The sequence below is a fragment of the Erpetoichthys calabaricus genome, chromosome 3, assembly GCF_900747795.2.
Source record: "Erpetoichthys calabaricus chromosome 3, fErpCal1.3, whole genome shotgun sequence".
Taxonomy (NCBI): domain Eukaryota; kingdom Metazoa; phylum Chordata; class Cladistia; order Polypteriformes; family Polypteridae; genus Erpetoichthys; species Erpetoichthys calabaricus.
The window spans coordinates 273292872-273310056 of record NC_041396.2 but is presented as its reverse complement, the minus strand read 5'-3'; the positions used below and the strand labels follow the sequence as shown (position 1 = coordinate 273310056).

At 39.5% G+C, this 17185-nt stretch overlaps 1 protein-coding gene across 5 annotated transcripts in view; it reads left to right on the top strand.

The window, feature by feature from the left end:
- LOC114647606 (zona pellucida sperm-binding protein 3-like) overlaps positions 1-17185 on the top strand; it is a 53175-nt gene that overhangs the window by 3008 nt on the left and 32982 nt on the right. The gene's annotated exons all lie outside the window — the stretch shown is intronic.

Below are 17185 nucleotides of genomic sequence, written 5' to 3'. Positions count from 1 at the left end.
GTAAATATACCAGTATAAGGTTATTTGAAATACAGGGGTTCAGTCTACAACAATCTGGATAAGAAATGCTGAACACATACCTAAAGTAAACTTTTTAATGTTATGACACTGTATGAAGAATTTAGTCTAAATATCAAACACGTGCTTATAGTAAAGAATATAACGAAAAAACATTCCATTTACATGTGGCTGCTCCAATGTCAAGCACCAGGGACTTTACAAATTCTTGAATGGTGCAGAGGGAAGAACTGCTGCCTTTATAACCTGAAGGTCCTGGGTTTGAGACAGCACTGTGAGTAGTGAGCTGCTATTTCTACAATAGACTTGAGTAACACCCAGTGTAAATCTTTTAGCTGCTTGTAAGAGTTGGGTGTGTGTGTGTGTTTTTTTTTTTTTTTTTTTTTTGTTCATATGGTACAATAACCTTGCCTCCCCCTCTGATGGAGATAAATGCCATTCTTAAGAGCAGTGCTGTGGCTGATACTTGGAACTATTTGTTGTACAGGCAAAGATTTGATGTCCTATGACCGTTATCAGACTAGACAAAGGCCGAGCAATAGCACACTTTTGCCAGCTAATCGACTGCTGCAATGTAACTGTGCTTGGCACCATAAGTAAAGTGGGACTTCCATCTGCAGCTAAAGTCACTTCAGTCCATGACCATTTCACTGTTTAGTGTTTGGATCTGACAGGGTTGTGTATGTGCCCAACCTTTTACATTGGCTTACAATTGCTTTGTACTATTGTCTAGTCCATGGCAAGGCTGGATCAATGTAAAGTCTAGAATCATTGTGTAGTTAAGCCTCACTTTTTTACCCCTATTTTGTATTAATATCGATCTAGTTATTATCATTTTTGCCATGGGTTTTTACATTGCAAAAAGTCCCCAGCCCCAATCCAAATGGAAACTGTTCCAGTAGCAACATGATCATGAACTTTGACAAGAACATTCCTTCCCAAACCAAGGAAAGGAACAAAGACATCAAAGTGGCTTTTCTCTCCTTCTGCATTGAGAAGTAGAGGAAAGAATCTTAATGGGATTTCTACTTGTAGTAATGTGGGTTTTTTAATATACTTCATGTATATTCTCATTTCCATGTGGCTTCTTGACAAAATTTAAACTCTAGACTAAGTGTGGTTTAAATAAAATAACACTTCAAGATCAGATGCTAACTTGCTGTGGTTCCCTTAAGAACTCTGATAATTCCTTCTTGCCAGGAAAAGCACGAGTTAGTGCTGTAATAAGTGAATTCCACACCAACTCCTGCTTACCTACTTCATTGTACCCTTAGCTACTATCTTGGTGGCTCCTCTAAAATAAAATGAGGCAAAAGCCTCATGTGCCTAAGCTTAAAACATTTAGTTAACACTTTAGTTACATTCAATTCTTATCCTTATGTGAAATTATAAAATGAATTATTAAACATAAGTATATACTTGTATTAAATTGTAAAATTATATCACTGCTTAGAGTTGTGAAAACAACTATTGTGTTTATTGACAAACAGAAGCCTGAAGATGACTTTCAGACAATCTACTTGGAAAATATTTTACTTGTACCAGTGTGAAATGTTCAAAAAAATACAATTACTACATACCAGCTGTCACACGTAAACTTCCAATCTACCTACCAATAAACACTCTTTGAATGCTAATAAGCGAACTCTCCATTGACCCTATGCATGGATAGATAGATCTTTATTTGCCCATAGGGAGAAATTTGGCTTTTTACATAAGCTCTTCAAATAAATAAATGCATAAATAGATAGATAAATATACTGTACATTATAAGAGAATCAAAGGACAATGATAAATAATTGGGGTACCAACTTGGTAATCCTGTCTAATTGGATTGCAGCAAAAATTATAAAACAAGCAAATAAGTGTTGAGAGGTCTTTTCAGACATGAGTTCAAGACAGAAATAGCCATGATGGTGGAGCTTCCAGTTTTCAGTCCTCCTGGAAGGTAGAGGTGGGTCCATGTGGTCGGATACCAGAAGTGACGCCAGAGATTTTCTAGCCATCAATCATCCAGTCTGCAGAGGGAGAGAAAGAGAAAGGTAAGGCACAGTGACAACCCCTGGTGTGGCAGTAAAATTAGTCACTTGAGCCCTTCATCTATCCCATATGCATACGCGCTTGACAACAAATATGCACAATAAGGTCTGAACACACTAGAATTATTTAAAAGGATGATAATTTGTAAGGAAAGAAAACTGAAGTGGCAGTCCCAGTCACAGTGAAGCATTACGCAGATGTATTTCTGTTGGTATAAAGGAGCCCCCATAATGTTTCTTGGAACACTTCTGCTTAGCGATTTGTTGTCTGAAAGTCCTCAGTGTGTCAGAGAGGATGTGCAGCATTGCTCATAATGGCACTCAGTTTTGTCTTCATTAACTCTTTCGCTACTGCCTCCAGGGGGTCCAGAATACATCCTGTAATTGTGCCTGCCCTTTTAATTTGCTTGCTGATTTGGTGGCCCTCTGTTGAAGTGATGTTAGTGGCCCAGCACACCACAGTGTAGAAAATTGCACTGGCCATCAAAGAGTTGTAGAAGATATTAGATATATTACTACCCACATTAAAGGAACAGAGTCTCCTAAAAAGAGATTCTGGTCCACCCTGTCTTATATACTGTAACTTCTCTGTAACTCTCCGTTATTGGGCATTACCAACATTTTCAAAGCAGTAGAGTGTTGTACCGTGTTAGCCATAGATTGATGTAGGAGAAAGTAGGGTGAAATGATACTTTTTATTGGCTAACTAAATAGATTACAAATGCAAGCTTTCAAGGCAGCTAAGGCCTCTTCATCAGGTAAGGTGTAACAGAGAAACTGAAAAATACTCTAGCTTATATTGGGACAGCAAAGTGATTTTTTTCTTTCATCTTAACAACTTTTTGTTCAAATGTTAGCAAAATTAATAAACATTAATGAACATGGCCACAGCAACACTACATGCTATTTTCCAGAGTTGTCTTTCTGCAGGACAGTATCAAAGGAACACAGACATAACCAAGTTCCAGAAAAAAATGCATTTCTGCTATATTTGTATGGTGTGTGGTAATGCTGTTATTAGTTGCTTACTTACAGAGTATTGTCAGTAAAGCTGTATATTTTCAGAACAAGAAAACTCCTCATCTATGAAGGGAAAAAAACAAAATCTAACAAATAACACTATTGCAGATAAGATTATTTTTCATTTGGTGTTAAGAAATTGGTGGTATTGTATATAGTATGAAACGAAATGGTGAAATTTTATGATTTTAAAAAAGAATACTGCTGAGAAACCAAAACTGGGAAACTTTCTACTTGTTATACTGTATTGTCTGTTCGCGTTGGGCGGGCAAGATGTTTTGTATAAAATAAATATCACAACTTGCTAGTAGAAGAACTTTTGAGTGTGCCACCCTAATGTCTTTGGATCTCAGAGATATGTCACAGGTGTCTGGTCACACTTATAAGTAATCTAACTTAGACACCATTAAAATATCCGACTACACCACCCAGTTTTATTAAGAGACTGGGAACTCCTGAAATTTACCAATAATAGCACACAGGTTTCTTTAAATTGGGCGGTGAGTAAACACACAATGAAAGACACAACAGTAATTTCAGAAAAAGGCAACAGTAAGTTCTATTGTACAAGACAATATAAGGTACATTAAAATGATAAACGAACATAACAGAACCTAAACATATCAGGAATTAATTTCCTTTTTTGTAAAAGGAAAATACACAGTCCACACTCTAAAAGTCCGTAACAACAAGAATTGGAGGATACAACCTTTAGTGGTGCAGAGTCCAGTTTGGGCACTGTGTTACCCCAACACTTAATTGTTCATGGATGCACTCTGTTCCCCGGCAGAAGTTGTGTCAAATTGTTGACTCCCTGTCAGCGTCTCTTCGTTGTCCCTTTTTCTTCCACCCTGGGCTCCTTGTGTTGCTGGGACCTAGGCACGCCTCATTTCTTGTCTGTCAGCTTTACTGGGTCCTTTCATGCAGATTCCCTCTCTCGCTGAACCCACATCCGGCGTCTCTTTGTGGAGCTGTCTCTTCCTTCCTGGAAGTGTTGCCGTCCTTGTGCCTCACGTTGTGCCAGCCAGGTACCCTTGTCTGCCTGCGAGCCCCTGTGCCCTGTCCGAGTGTCTTGGCAGCGTTTCCTGTGGACTCTCCCTCCTGCCTTCTGCTGGCCAGCAGTTTATATTTACTTCACCCCTCTGTTGTCAGTCCTGGACAAACAGTTTAATCAATGGCACATCTAAATTGCCTGGGTTTAACAATTAATAAAAACACAAGTTAACAAAATGTATGGTTACCAAACATTAATAAGTACAGATATGCTGATTAGGAATCAATATTTCCAAGCCAGGTAAATACAGACATTCTACCAAAGCCAGACTTCAAAGCAGTGACTCCCTGCGCAGGACAGCAAATACCATTAATAAGTACAGATAGCCTTTTAACTTCTCACCCCCCAGTCCCAACAGTGGGTGCCTAATGGAACCACCCAGTGCACAAAAAAATGTACAAGTGTCCCCCTCTGACAGATATAATGAGACAAGCTGATGCAATCTAAACCCTTAAAAGTCATGACACTCTAACATTTCTACCACATCTGATAGGAATCTACTGATGGTGTTAATATTAATACATAAAAACAAATTTCCTACAAAAGGCTGTGTGAATGCTCATTAGGGCGGAGTGGTGGCTCTGAGGCTAAGGATCTGCGCTGGTATCCCAAAGGTTGCCGGTTTGAATCCCCGTCACTGCCAAAAGAGATCCTTCTCTGCTGGGCCCTTGAGCAAGGCCCTTAACCTTCAATTGCTCCAGGGGTGCTGTACAATGGCTGACCCTGCGCTCTGACCCCAAGGGGTATGCGAAAACTAACAAATTCCTAATACAAGAAATTGTATAAGGCTAAATAAAGAACAAAAAAAAAAAGCGGAATTTGAAAAATACTAGCAAGTACTTTGTTCAACCATTGCCAAATTGTACACTTCATTGCAGTGTGCCTATAATTCATAAAATTTCTCAAAATTTACCTTTGTTGTGTCATTCTATTCTTGTTTGATATTCTGTTCAAGTAAGTGAAAACCGAGGCTAATAAAGAGACAGAATCAGGCATCTTCCAAAAAGTCTATTACAGAATATGTGTTCAATTGAATTCACGTCAGGTGATGAGGCAAAGGCTTCATTGGTCAGCAGTGGTTACTTTGGGTGTTACTTTGATTATTAAACATCCAATAGGTTATTTGCAAGTTGGGAAAACAAGAAAAATGTGTTTAATTAATTCACTCATTACATTTTTATCCTATTTTATTTTGTATAATTGTCATCTTAACAGTTTGGAGATCTTTTCACCTTGGAATTTTATTTTGTTGTTGCAATTCATCCACTTTACTTTTTAAACCTCTAACCTTAATAACATTCAGGTTGACAAGAAATCACTAAAAACAGCTTTAGTTTATCTTATTAAAGTGTAAAAATAAACGTATGTGAAAAAGTACAGGGGGGGGGGGGTATATAAAAAAACACGCCCCTTTCTAGACAAGTTCCACACACCCGACTTGTTGGGTAGCTTCCTGCTCATTAGCTCTCACCACTGTGATAGGTGCACACGCTCGTGCATGTGAGGCGCGCATCTGCAGTTCACTACCTGACTGTTAGAAGAGGACTGGGCAGCGCTGTTGATTTCATGGCACTTTGAGGTTTCTGTGATTTTTATCATGGAGTTGCTGTTCGTGTTTGTGGTACTTAACTTGAACATAAATTATTTTTTTGCTGCTTTTAGTTCCAAGAGGTTTTGACTTCTTTCGAAAGGAAGGTATATGGAGACAGAGTTAATCATGGCAATTAATCTTGATCTGCTGGGTATTCAGCATCCTGTCTAGCAGTCAAATTTGACATTAGGATAGTGTGGAGGAACCAGCCAAGTGTCAACGGCTCCTGCCTTTGTGATCAAGATGCCGCTGCAAAGATGTGATACTAGCATTACGGTGAGCATTTGGACCAATGAGAAAAATGCTAGAAATTAATAACTTTGCCCAAAACTGCTAAGCCATTTTATGACATGCCTCTTACCTGCTTGCCACCCTTCTAGGAATCACAATGTCAGTAGGAATGCTTTGAATCCCACTTGGGTCCCATATACCTCCACCAAATCTGCTTTGAGATTCTGGGTTTCTTTCTGGCTATTATGAACAGTAAGACATTTATATTACATGACATTTTTTCCTGTTTTGGTTTTTAATCCTTGTATTCCATGTCTGTAGGGCTACCTTGACAGACTGGACTAAGGTAATGCTACCTCCACAGGTGACAGGAGTGGACCAAGCTCCTCATTAGCCTTCAAGCATCTGTAGACAACACAAACCATTTGCTTCTGCAGGTCTTTGTGGACAACTGTGTGGCTTCAGGGGGTACTGCCCCAACATACATATTCATTAGCAACAATGGGTGAGGAATGTAAATCTGCCACTTGTCCAAAGGTAATATGTACAGTACATCTCTAACTTGGATCCAATGTGTTTGCAGGTGTTTTACTGACTGAAAACTGACCAACTCCAATTCCCTGTTCATAACTCCCAGAGTTGATCCATCTACCATTCAGTTTGAACTTGATGCCTTCAGGTTCTGTGGTGTAGCTTACAAGCTCAGTAAGTCTGCTCTGTGTTACGGAGGTGACAAAGGAACTTCTGTTTATAGTGATTTTTCAACAGGTGTCACTTTTGAAAGCATACAAGAAACCAGCTTGATAGATGCAGATCTTCATTACCTGTAGCTTGAAGGCGATATTGGCTTCTCAGGATATTGACTCTTTGAACATGGCCTGCTCTTACATGGATTGAGCCAGTAAGTTATTCTGCAGGATTAACTAGTCTAGAGTCATAGTGGTCTTCTAGGCTCTGACAGACCTGCATTCCTAAAGATAGACCTCTGTAGATGGCAACGACCAGGTATGTATCTGTTGTGACATGAGCTGTGCTACTGTCCTCCATGGAAGACAGAGAGCAGAGAAGCCTAAATCAAGGCACAGGAGGAGTGGTAGTTGTCTGTCAATGGCCTCTGGAGAAGGTCCATTTTCATTTTGCAACGCTAAAGGCTAGTCTCTATCTCTCACTAGCCCTAACCATCCCAGCTGAATGGGGAAAGGCCCTTGTTGTGAGACCCCTTCTACTGAAAGGGAAACCTTAGCCTATAGTGTCTAGAAATGTCTCTGCTACAGAAGAGCAGCCATCAGGTGAGGTCTCGCCTTATGAATTCCAATTGGAATGGTTGCCATTAATAGTTCTGATCATTATTTTTGTGGTGCAGAAGTTTAGATCAGTTCTTGGCTGAAAAGTGTATAAATACTTTCTACAGTCAGATTAAAGTAGCTTTAATAGCAGTGTTGCTCATCTCCCTTATCTCTGTTTACAGGTTCCTCCATCCTGGTCCTGGGTTCAGTGTTGAGTGTATTGGCTCTGGCATGCACTGCTTTGCTTGGTTTCTTTTCATGCTGCAAACAAACTTCTAAAAACACTGGATGAAAATAGTTCTTGTGTATTCCATATTCTGTAATGGTTCTGCAATCAATCAATCAATTGAGGTGTGTCCCTGAGGCAAAGCAGTAACGTGTTTACATTGTGTAATGCATAGTTCAAGCTACAAGAACAGTATAAAATCTTGTTGGGCGTCTCTTTTTCTACTATACAAGGGGGCTCCGCCCCCTGCTCGCTTCGCTCGCCTACCCCCGGCGTTTTGAACCCGTGCCCGCTGGGCAGCTACGTGTCCGGATGACGCACGTTTAATACGGAGCGTTTGCCCGTGTCATTTTGGAGTCCCCCACTGGTAATACAGAGCTTCGTCCGTACTATCACGCGGTGCATTTTGGACCACTGCGGACCCCGTAGTTTTTCTCGTTTCAGATTGTATCTTTGGTCAGTTGAGCTCATGTTTTTCAAGCTTTTGAATTCCGGTCTTCATTATCTGTAACCTGCTGACCAAGTGCGTGGCCCCCTTGTTCAACCTGTTTATGACGTTTTACTTTGCTTTCTACTCTGTCTTTAATTTCTGACCTAGCTTTATTCCGGTTTTGTTTCAATGACACTGGGTCCGTGGTGATTATATGTAAAGGAGGCAGTCTAATTTTACCCTTTTGACAACTACGTGTAAATTCATTATTTGTATTGCCAGTTGTTTCTTCTGGGAAGTTAAGTGAATGACAATGATTGCAAATGACATTCATTAATCCCAATGAATTTTCCTCAATAGTGGACTCATTATTGAAGGCGTTGTCAGCCAACTGGCGTAAGCATTTAGCAGGTGTCTGGCGTTGATGTCCGCGACGGGCATGTTTTGCTTGTGGCGTTTGACTGACGCGTTGTTGCATGTACATTATTTGTGACGCGCTATTTTGTAGTTTTAATTGATTTGCCACCGCTTTGCGAAATAAGGAGGATCGCACTTACTGTTAATATGTATCCTTTTCTGCAGTTGAACGGTTAATAGTGCTTTATTGTAAGGAGATACACCTATGCTGCCTAGTGTGAAGGTGTTCAGATGACGTATGTTTAATATGGACGTTTCCTTTAGAAATGTGGTTTTGGGTGTCACTTCTTATTGGGGGGGTTGAGGATTGTTGTTGCGCGAGCGTCTTCTTTCTTTTTGTGTCCCATGGGCTTGACACCTACGCCGACACCCATGCTGCCTAGTGTGAAGGTGTCGACGTTCACTTTAGAATATGTGGCTTTGGGTGTCACTTCTTATGGATGTGTGGGGGGGATTGTTGTTGCGCGAGCGTCTTCTTTCTTTTTGTGTTCCTGTGTCTTGTTTGAATCCCCCTCTTTGTGTGTGTCCCGTCCCTTGCTTGTAGGGTCTGTGGGGTGGTTTTGTGTTCTTTTTTATTGTCTTCCATGGGCTTGTTGAATCCCCCTCTTGGTGTGTGTCCCGTCCCGTGCCTGTAGGGGGGGGGTGGTCGTGCCTTGCCGTTGTGCGCTCGTCTGTTCTTTTTTTTTGTTGTGTTTAGTTTCGTGTGCAATGTGTTTTGTGCTTTGCCCGCGGTTGAGTACTTTTTTATGTGCCTTTTCCTTTTTTCGGTGCTTGTGTGACTCCTTTTTGTATGTGCTCACTCCTTTTTTCTGTGGTCTTGTCCGCCACTCGCGGCCCCTCATCCGCCTTTGTCGCCCTCTTTTGTCCGCCTTTCTCCGACTCTCGCGGACTCTTTTTGCGCCTGCGCCTCTCGCGGACCCTCATCCGCCTCTCTCGCCCTCTTTTGTCCGCCTTTCTCGGCTCCTCAGCCGACTCTCGCGGACTCTTTTTGCGCCTGCGCAGTACGTCTTTTTGCAGCTACGGCCCATGGCCGGATGTGCCTGCGTCCATCATCCGGTTTAGCATTCTCGGTTAGTAATATAGATTACCATGTCATTGCTCCTTTTTGTTGGCCTGACACCACAGATGGGGACAAATTTTAATATATTTTATGTTTTGGTTTTTTGAAGGACTGTTCCTTGTCAGATAAGTTTTGTTCTCCCCTGCTATTAAGGGAGAAGTGCAGGTAAAGGCAATTTACTGTAAAAAATCTCGATGGGAGTTTTAAGTTTTGTACTGCCTGCCATTTTGGCACTTTATTTTATCCCTCTGTTTCCTTGTGGTGGATTCACAAAAGCTAAGCTCAAAATGAAGGGTAGTGTAAATCAAATGACCCTAGTAGATGAGATGCCAGCATGATGTTACTTCCTTATGACAGCTGGAAATTCCTTCCTGCCAGTGAAAGAAGCACAACTTGTACATTAGTGTCAACAATGCGAACTGTTGCAATTCAAAATTAAACTTATCCAGCCCTAGCGTTAGGAGGAAATACCACAGATAAAAGTGAGCTGAGAATAATATTGTTTTAGAAAATTTTCAGTTTTCAGTCAGTCATTTTCTAACCTGCTTTGTCCTGAACATGGTTGTGGGGAGTGTTGTAAACGTCTCCCAGCAAGAACAGGGCACAAAGCAGGAACAGACTGTAGAGTGGACAGAGGGTCAGTCCATCACAGGGCAACCTCACACACAAGGTCCAATTAGTATCACCAGTCCACCTAATCTGCATGTCTTTGGACTGTGGGAGGAAACCCACGCAGACAGGTGGAGAACATGTAAACTTCACACAAGGAGGACTTGGGATGCAGACCCTGGTCTCCTTTCTGCAAGGCTGCCACCACATCACCTCCAAGTTTTCAGTTCTGCAGCTTTCAGACACTAGTTGTTCAGGAATGGCCTATCAATGTAGTACATCTGAAGAAAAACATTGGAAATACTCAAAGTCTAAGATAGTAATGGGAGAAAGACACATTTCGGAAAATAAGGCACAGCTATTATCGGTGTTTGACTCTCCCTTGGAGCATTAATGGCTTCAAATTGAAAAAAGGAAGCTTTACTACATTTTTTAACAATTTTTTATTTATTTTAGAAATGTGGTAAAATCTGAAAAGGTTATATCAAAAACAGAATAAAGTCACCATCTCAGTGGAACGCCCCACCCAAGGACCTACAGAGTTTATTGACTAAATTGATTAATGCACATTTACTCCACTGTAAATCATCCACAAGAAACAGTTTATAAGCGCTAGTCCACATCAGAGGATGGGTTAGTCAAAAAATATTAATGGCTTTTACAAGTCTGCTGGAGTGAACAAGCTAATTTAAGGTCTTGTAAGGCAGAAACAAGATTGAGCTTTTAGGTGTGAAAGGCTCTCTGATATATTAACCAAACCACTCTTGGAACAAACACTGCTTTCTCTTCAGTATCTGTGGACAGTATTATGCTTTGGAGAATTTAGAGCAGTTTGGCAAACTGAACTACAAATAGAAAAACAACAACATATAAATGACTTAAAAGAGTGACCTAACAATGAAAAGGCTTAAGTGAAGTCTGTCAAACCTGCAGAGAACCTGTGGTAGAATTTGAAAATGGAAGACAACAAGAGGAGTCCTAGAGGCATGAGTGACTTTGCACACTGGTTATTAATTTTTCTCATTTCTTCTTGGCCTTTTTATGCAAACTGAATAAACCATGAAACCAGAACATTTAAAGCTGCAGCTGTTTGGGCCACATTTGTCATTACTGTTTTTTTCCTTAGCCAAGAAACTTTGAAATACGTTAGCTCTAAATCTCATAAGAGTATGGGTACTATTTTTAAAATATCTAATAATGTTAAAATAGTTAGAGGCACAGCAGTTTATAAATTGTGTAAAAAGAAAACACATGTATAGGTCTGCGTACTAAAGGCTGATTTAATAGTTTAGAAACTGGACTATTGTTTCTTTTGAATGTAAGTTATTGATCTATATGATAAAAACATTCAGATATTACAAAGGCAATATAATAACTTAATTGCAACGTAGATATTGATTATAAGTTATTTTGCACTGCAGTTCCATTTATAGCAATGTCCTAAGCAGATACTGTATATTGTACTTAAAGTAAATTCAGAATATATTAGAAATCTTAAATATATTTTTATAAACATGAAATGGAATGAATTAAACTAAGACAGCCTAGAAATATCACAGAAGGAGAGTTGGAAGGGTAGAAGAATTTTTAATTTTTTTCTATTGATTTTATTAAAATCACACAACATTCCATACAAATAAATCAATTTCTACAAACATAAGATCGAAAACAAATCAAGCCCCACCCCTGTGAAGATAATTTAATCTTCCTCAAATTTCACTGTTTATGTGGGTTTTCTTTAAGCAATGCAATAATTTACCACACAATAAAGGTTCCAGAGAGGTTCTTCAGAGAGGAACCATTTTTGGTTCCCAAGAGATCCAACAGGCCCCATACAGTAAATAATCATGAACAGAATATGATTGATTTGTGAAATACCAACGGGTAATCAGTCATGTTCTAACCCACTTAGTCCTGATCAGGGTCGTGGGGGTTGCTTGAGCCTATCCCTGCCAGCATAGGGCATAAGACAGGAACAAACCCTGGACAGGGCACCAGTCCATCGCAGGGCGAACACACACACACATGCATACACACACATGAAACACACACAAGGGCCAACTTATTATCACCAATCCTACATGTCTTTGGACTGTAGGAGGAAACCAAAGTACCTGGAGGAAATCCATGCAGACATGGGAAAAACATGAAAACTCCACGCAGGGAGGAACCAGCCCATGAACCCTGGTCTACTTACTGCGAGGCAGAAGTACTACCACTGTACCACCATGTCACCCCCAATGGGTAATATTCTTTTTTTTTTTCCTTTTTTTGATGCATACAATCAGACAGACTAAGTTCAGGTTTTTTTCATCTCTTATTGCCCTGTTAGGTAGCCTACCATACATTAAAGATTTCATTTTTTCTACATATGAGGAAGTTTTTCAAGGCACAAAGAAACAACTTCATGTGCAAAGAACCCTTCACAGAATAAAATGATGCTTTTTCAAGTAATACTTCTACAAGGAACCACACAATCTAGTGAAGAACCATTGACGAACCAATGAAATGCCATTAAAAAAACATATTTTTAAGAGTACAGCACAGGAAAACACTCATGATGGCTAACTGCAGCAAAGTTTCAGCATCTCGCTCATTTTTAAAGATTTTAAAATGCTCAAGAAATAGTGGTAGAACAGTGGAAATGAAGGGAGACAAAATGGGCAGGCAGAAGTATGTTGTAGAAACTGAGCTAGGGAAGAAGAACCAAAAGTAGTAAACTAAAACAATGTTAGACTCAAAAGATTTATTGTAAAAAGTCCTTAAACTAACTTGTTTAATTGTCTCCTACGTTATATAATATGTTAACAGTTTCCTGTTAGAATAGATTTTACAAAGACAATTAACAAATTACAGAGACAAACATTCGAAAAAGTCAGTTTATTTATTAGAGAGAAAGAAACAAAATTCTCTTTCTTTTCTTGCGGGCAGTTATACGTTGCGTTGTCCAAACACAGAATCAAAATTCAATGCGATATTGACAAAAGTTTAATTCAAAAAATTGTTTTTACTGAAATTTTACAGTAAAAGTGCAAGTTTAAAAAAATATTTGTGTGTCAATTTCAAAGCCAAACAGAATGAAATCGTATAATGGAACGAAAAACTCGAACGCAACATGAAACATAATTTACTTTCAAATTATTACATTTTACTATCTTTTACTATGGTTAATTACTCGCTGTAATGTAAAATAGTTAGCTCTATTATGCATTTGTAACAATTCCCAAAAATGAAATTGAAAATAACAATCTGTTTAAATTGTACATCCGCATCCCCATGCGCAAGTGGCAGAATCGCAAAGTGGCTTGCACGTAGAGCTGGCCTGGGGGTTGGCAAGCGAAGCGAGCAGGGGGCAAAGCCCCCTAGTTAATAATAAAAATACAACGGAGTCAAAAAAATATTAACTACCATCATTAAGTGCTGGCTGGTCTCCATGAGAACCAGCTTGAGAAGCACAACACATGGCATCAGTGACATGACGGAATAAAGGTATGTCCCTAGGGATTCTGGGATATTAGTGATTAGACCTTAAACAAGTTACTGTTTGTTTTGTGTGTGCTTGTCTAGATTTCATGTTTAAAGAATCTTTGTTCGACCAAAAATTGTATTCCCAAAAAATCATTGTTGTGAAACAAAAACAAAGACTAGAGTGTATATTTCTTTTTCAAATTAGCCTATACTTAGTATATCTGCCCTGCAAGCAGGTCCTCCAACTTAGAGCAAAAATGTAGGGGTTGGTGGAAGGATTGGCACTCCAGACACTGTAAAAGTGTGATGCTGAGATGTCACCTGCTGCATTTGGGTCCCAATTCAGGTTGTTTGTTGTGTGGTGGGTGTGGCAATGTGCTATCGGCGAATGCTCCCAAACTCTCTCTCTATCTATAAATACTGTATTTCTCTCTATTATAAAAAAAAATCCTGGAGAGAAACAGTAGGGCGTCAAGACATGATCTTCATGTTAAGATCACGGAAGACAATTCAAAGACCTGTGAGGACCTTAAACATGAGACATTGTGCCAAGAGATTGACCCAGGACCATCTCACGATGACATAGAACATGAGATTCTTGCAAGACACGTCCTACTTACAATCAATATCAAATAAGACAACGGGGCAGCAAAACATTCAGTCTTGTGAAGGATTTGAGCACACACAGATCCAGGGTCTCAGCGCATATAAAGCGTATAAGGACAATATGTTATAAATTAAACGTTGACGACTAAGTGAAGAAGAAAACAGCACGGAGAAAAGAGACTCAAAAGCGTTGGAGAGAAAAAAGAACAAAAAAGAAAAAATAATCCATCCATCCATCCATTTTCCAACCCGCTGAATCCGAACACAGGGTCACGGGGGTCTGCTGGAGCCAATCCCAGCCAACACAGGGCACAAGGCAGGGAACCAATCCCGGGCAGGGTGCCAACCCACCGCAGGACACACACAAACACACCCACACACCAAGCACACACTAGGGCCAATTTAGAATCACCAATCCACCTAACCTGCATGTCTTTGGACCGTGGGAGGAAACCGGAGCGCCCGGAGGAAACCCACGCAGACACGGGGAGAACATGCAAACTCCACGCAGGGTGGACCCGGGAAGCGAACCCAGGTCTCCTAACTGCGAGGCAGCAGTGCTACCACTGCGCCACCGTGCCACCCTAGAAAAAATAATCTAGGTGCAAATTCAGAAAATAGGGAAAGTAATTATCAGCACGTAACAGGTGGAACTGAAACAAAGCACGTCCAATCAGGCTCAAAATTAAAAGATAGTCTTTTACTCTAAGTAGAACTTCATAAACACATTCACAAATGTTGGCGCGGTAGACATGCAGAGCAGATTATGAAAGCAGTGGAATTCGAAAGGCTCAAAAAAAAAAAGTACAAATGTGGAGAAAGTTAAAGAGTATGAAAGTAGGAAAATTAGAAAGGTATAAAAAAAGAAAGTAAAGATCGCAGTAGCGCAAACAAACAAAAATTATTACTCAAAAAAGGGAAAATAATCACCACGGACCAGGTGTCATTGAAAAAAAGCAGGACAAAGTGAGGTCAGAAATAAAAGACAGAGTAGAAAACAAAGTAAAACGTCATAAAGAGATTACAAAACAAAGGGGCCAAACACATGCACAGCAGGTTAGAGATAATGAGAACTGGAATTCAAAAGACTCAAAAAAATGTAAGTGCAAAACACAAGCAGAGCAAGATACAGAATATGAAAGCAGAAAAAATGACAGTGTCAAAAAAAGAGAGTAAACATCACATTAGCGCAAAAAAAGAGAAATTATTACTCGGAGAAATAACTAAAAAAAGTGAATAGAGATTGAATATATGAACATAGGTGATATGTCAGAAGTATGTAAATATTGTAAGGCTTTGAAGTTTAATTCAGAGAATTTCAAAAATGTGTTTTACCTCACACGCATTTATTGGTAACTTTGCAAAAAAATTATTAACTGCTGATGATGTGGATCGTTTTGTCTATGCTGAAATTCCAAACAGAGAAACCTATCCTGAATTATGGTGCAAAGTCATTAAACACACATCTAACTGACCTCATTTAAAAGATTCAGCATATTGGGACTCGAAAGATTCCAAATATTGTTTTTACATAAGTTCTGAAATAAAAGTTAAAGTAGAAAAAAAAAACCTTAAAAGTGTGTATCTGGAAAACCAAACACGGGGGTTGGCGAGCGAAGCAAGCAGGGGGCAAAGCCCCCTAGTATTATATATAATGTGGAAATCAGACCAGCCACAGACAGACAGACACCGTCTTAAGTCCATCACACATGATTTATTTACAAGTATTTACAAAATAAAGTCCCACACCACACACAGTGCTTCCAGCACCAAACATCTCTCTCTCTCTTCCTCTCACTGGTCCTCTTCGGGCCACCTTCTAACACTCTCCGAAGCCTTGTCTTCTGCCACCTGACACCAGCTTCTCGACTGTTGGAAGGCGGCCCCTTTTAAGCTGGCCCAGATATGCTCCAGGTGACCTTGGAATACCTTCTGCCAGCACTTCCTGCAAATAAAAGTAGTGCATTAAATGAACACAGAAAAATAAGTGTGTACGATCGTAAAAAAAAATCAGTGCATAAATTGAAACAACAAATTGTAAATGACGTTAATACCAAATAATTATTGTATTACTTTGTCAAAAACTGAATGATTGAAATAAACATCCAAAACTGAGTATAAAAAATCAATATCAAAGACCAAGTGCATGAAATCATCAATAAAATATATGAATGTTTCATTAACCAAAACTGAAAATGGAAATTAAGTTCACAGAAATAACATTTTCACAACTAAAATGGCACACACCCTCTGGAGGCACAGGAGCCCTTTTTCACACAGACGGATGTCCCTGGAATCTACCAGTGAACTGTGATCTCAAAGATGGCACAGTGAAGGATATTAAGAGAATCTAATGTCAATGTTTAGAAGTTTCCTACACACAGTATGACGAGTGCTGCTTTCTTCTAGTTCATGGAGTGACGTACACCTGTCACAGCAGTGAAGGGATGGTGTAACACAGAGAACAATCCCTTAGGACCATTGGAACCACTCCTCCCTCAGGTATAGGTCCAGAGTGCTTAATTGTAATTCCAGCCCAGTAACAGCCTATAAACAGTTTAGGATGAAATAAATAAATCATAAAACAATAACAATTACATTTTATTAAAATGTTTAAAATGTATGTGTAAAATGTACAGTAACACACCTAATTTGTTTTCCACCTAAGCGCCAACTGACTGGGTGTGAGTCTGTCTGTGTTGATGTTGTATGACCTCCTCCTGTCCAATAAGCATTTCCTCCAACACCACACACTTCCATTACTGTTCAAATAATACAAATGGTGCTACCTTTTCTTAGGAAGGAAAATCTGCATGTCCTCAGTAAATTTAATTAATGTAAAGAATTGTCTGCTAGATTTATTGCAACTTCTCAGAGAGAACCAAAGAATTTTTACTATCATTTTATTCACACACATATCAGCACAACCCAGTATTACAATCACATGACATATTCAAAGCATAAACAAACCTATTGTTGGACAGGCAGGGTTAGGTAAGCAAAACACAAACCAGTAAGAATACATGGGTGAACGTGAAAGCAATCATCCCTGAAGCATCCGGTAAAAGGCCACTTAGTACATGTGAAAAATAAAAGAATTGGCTTGAAAAAAAAAGTCTTGCAAACACTA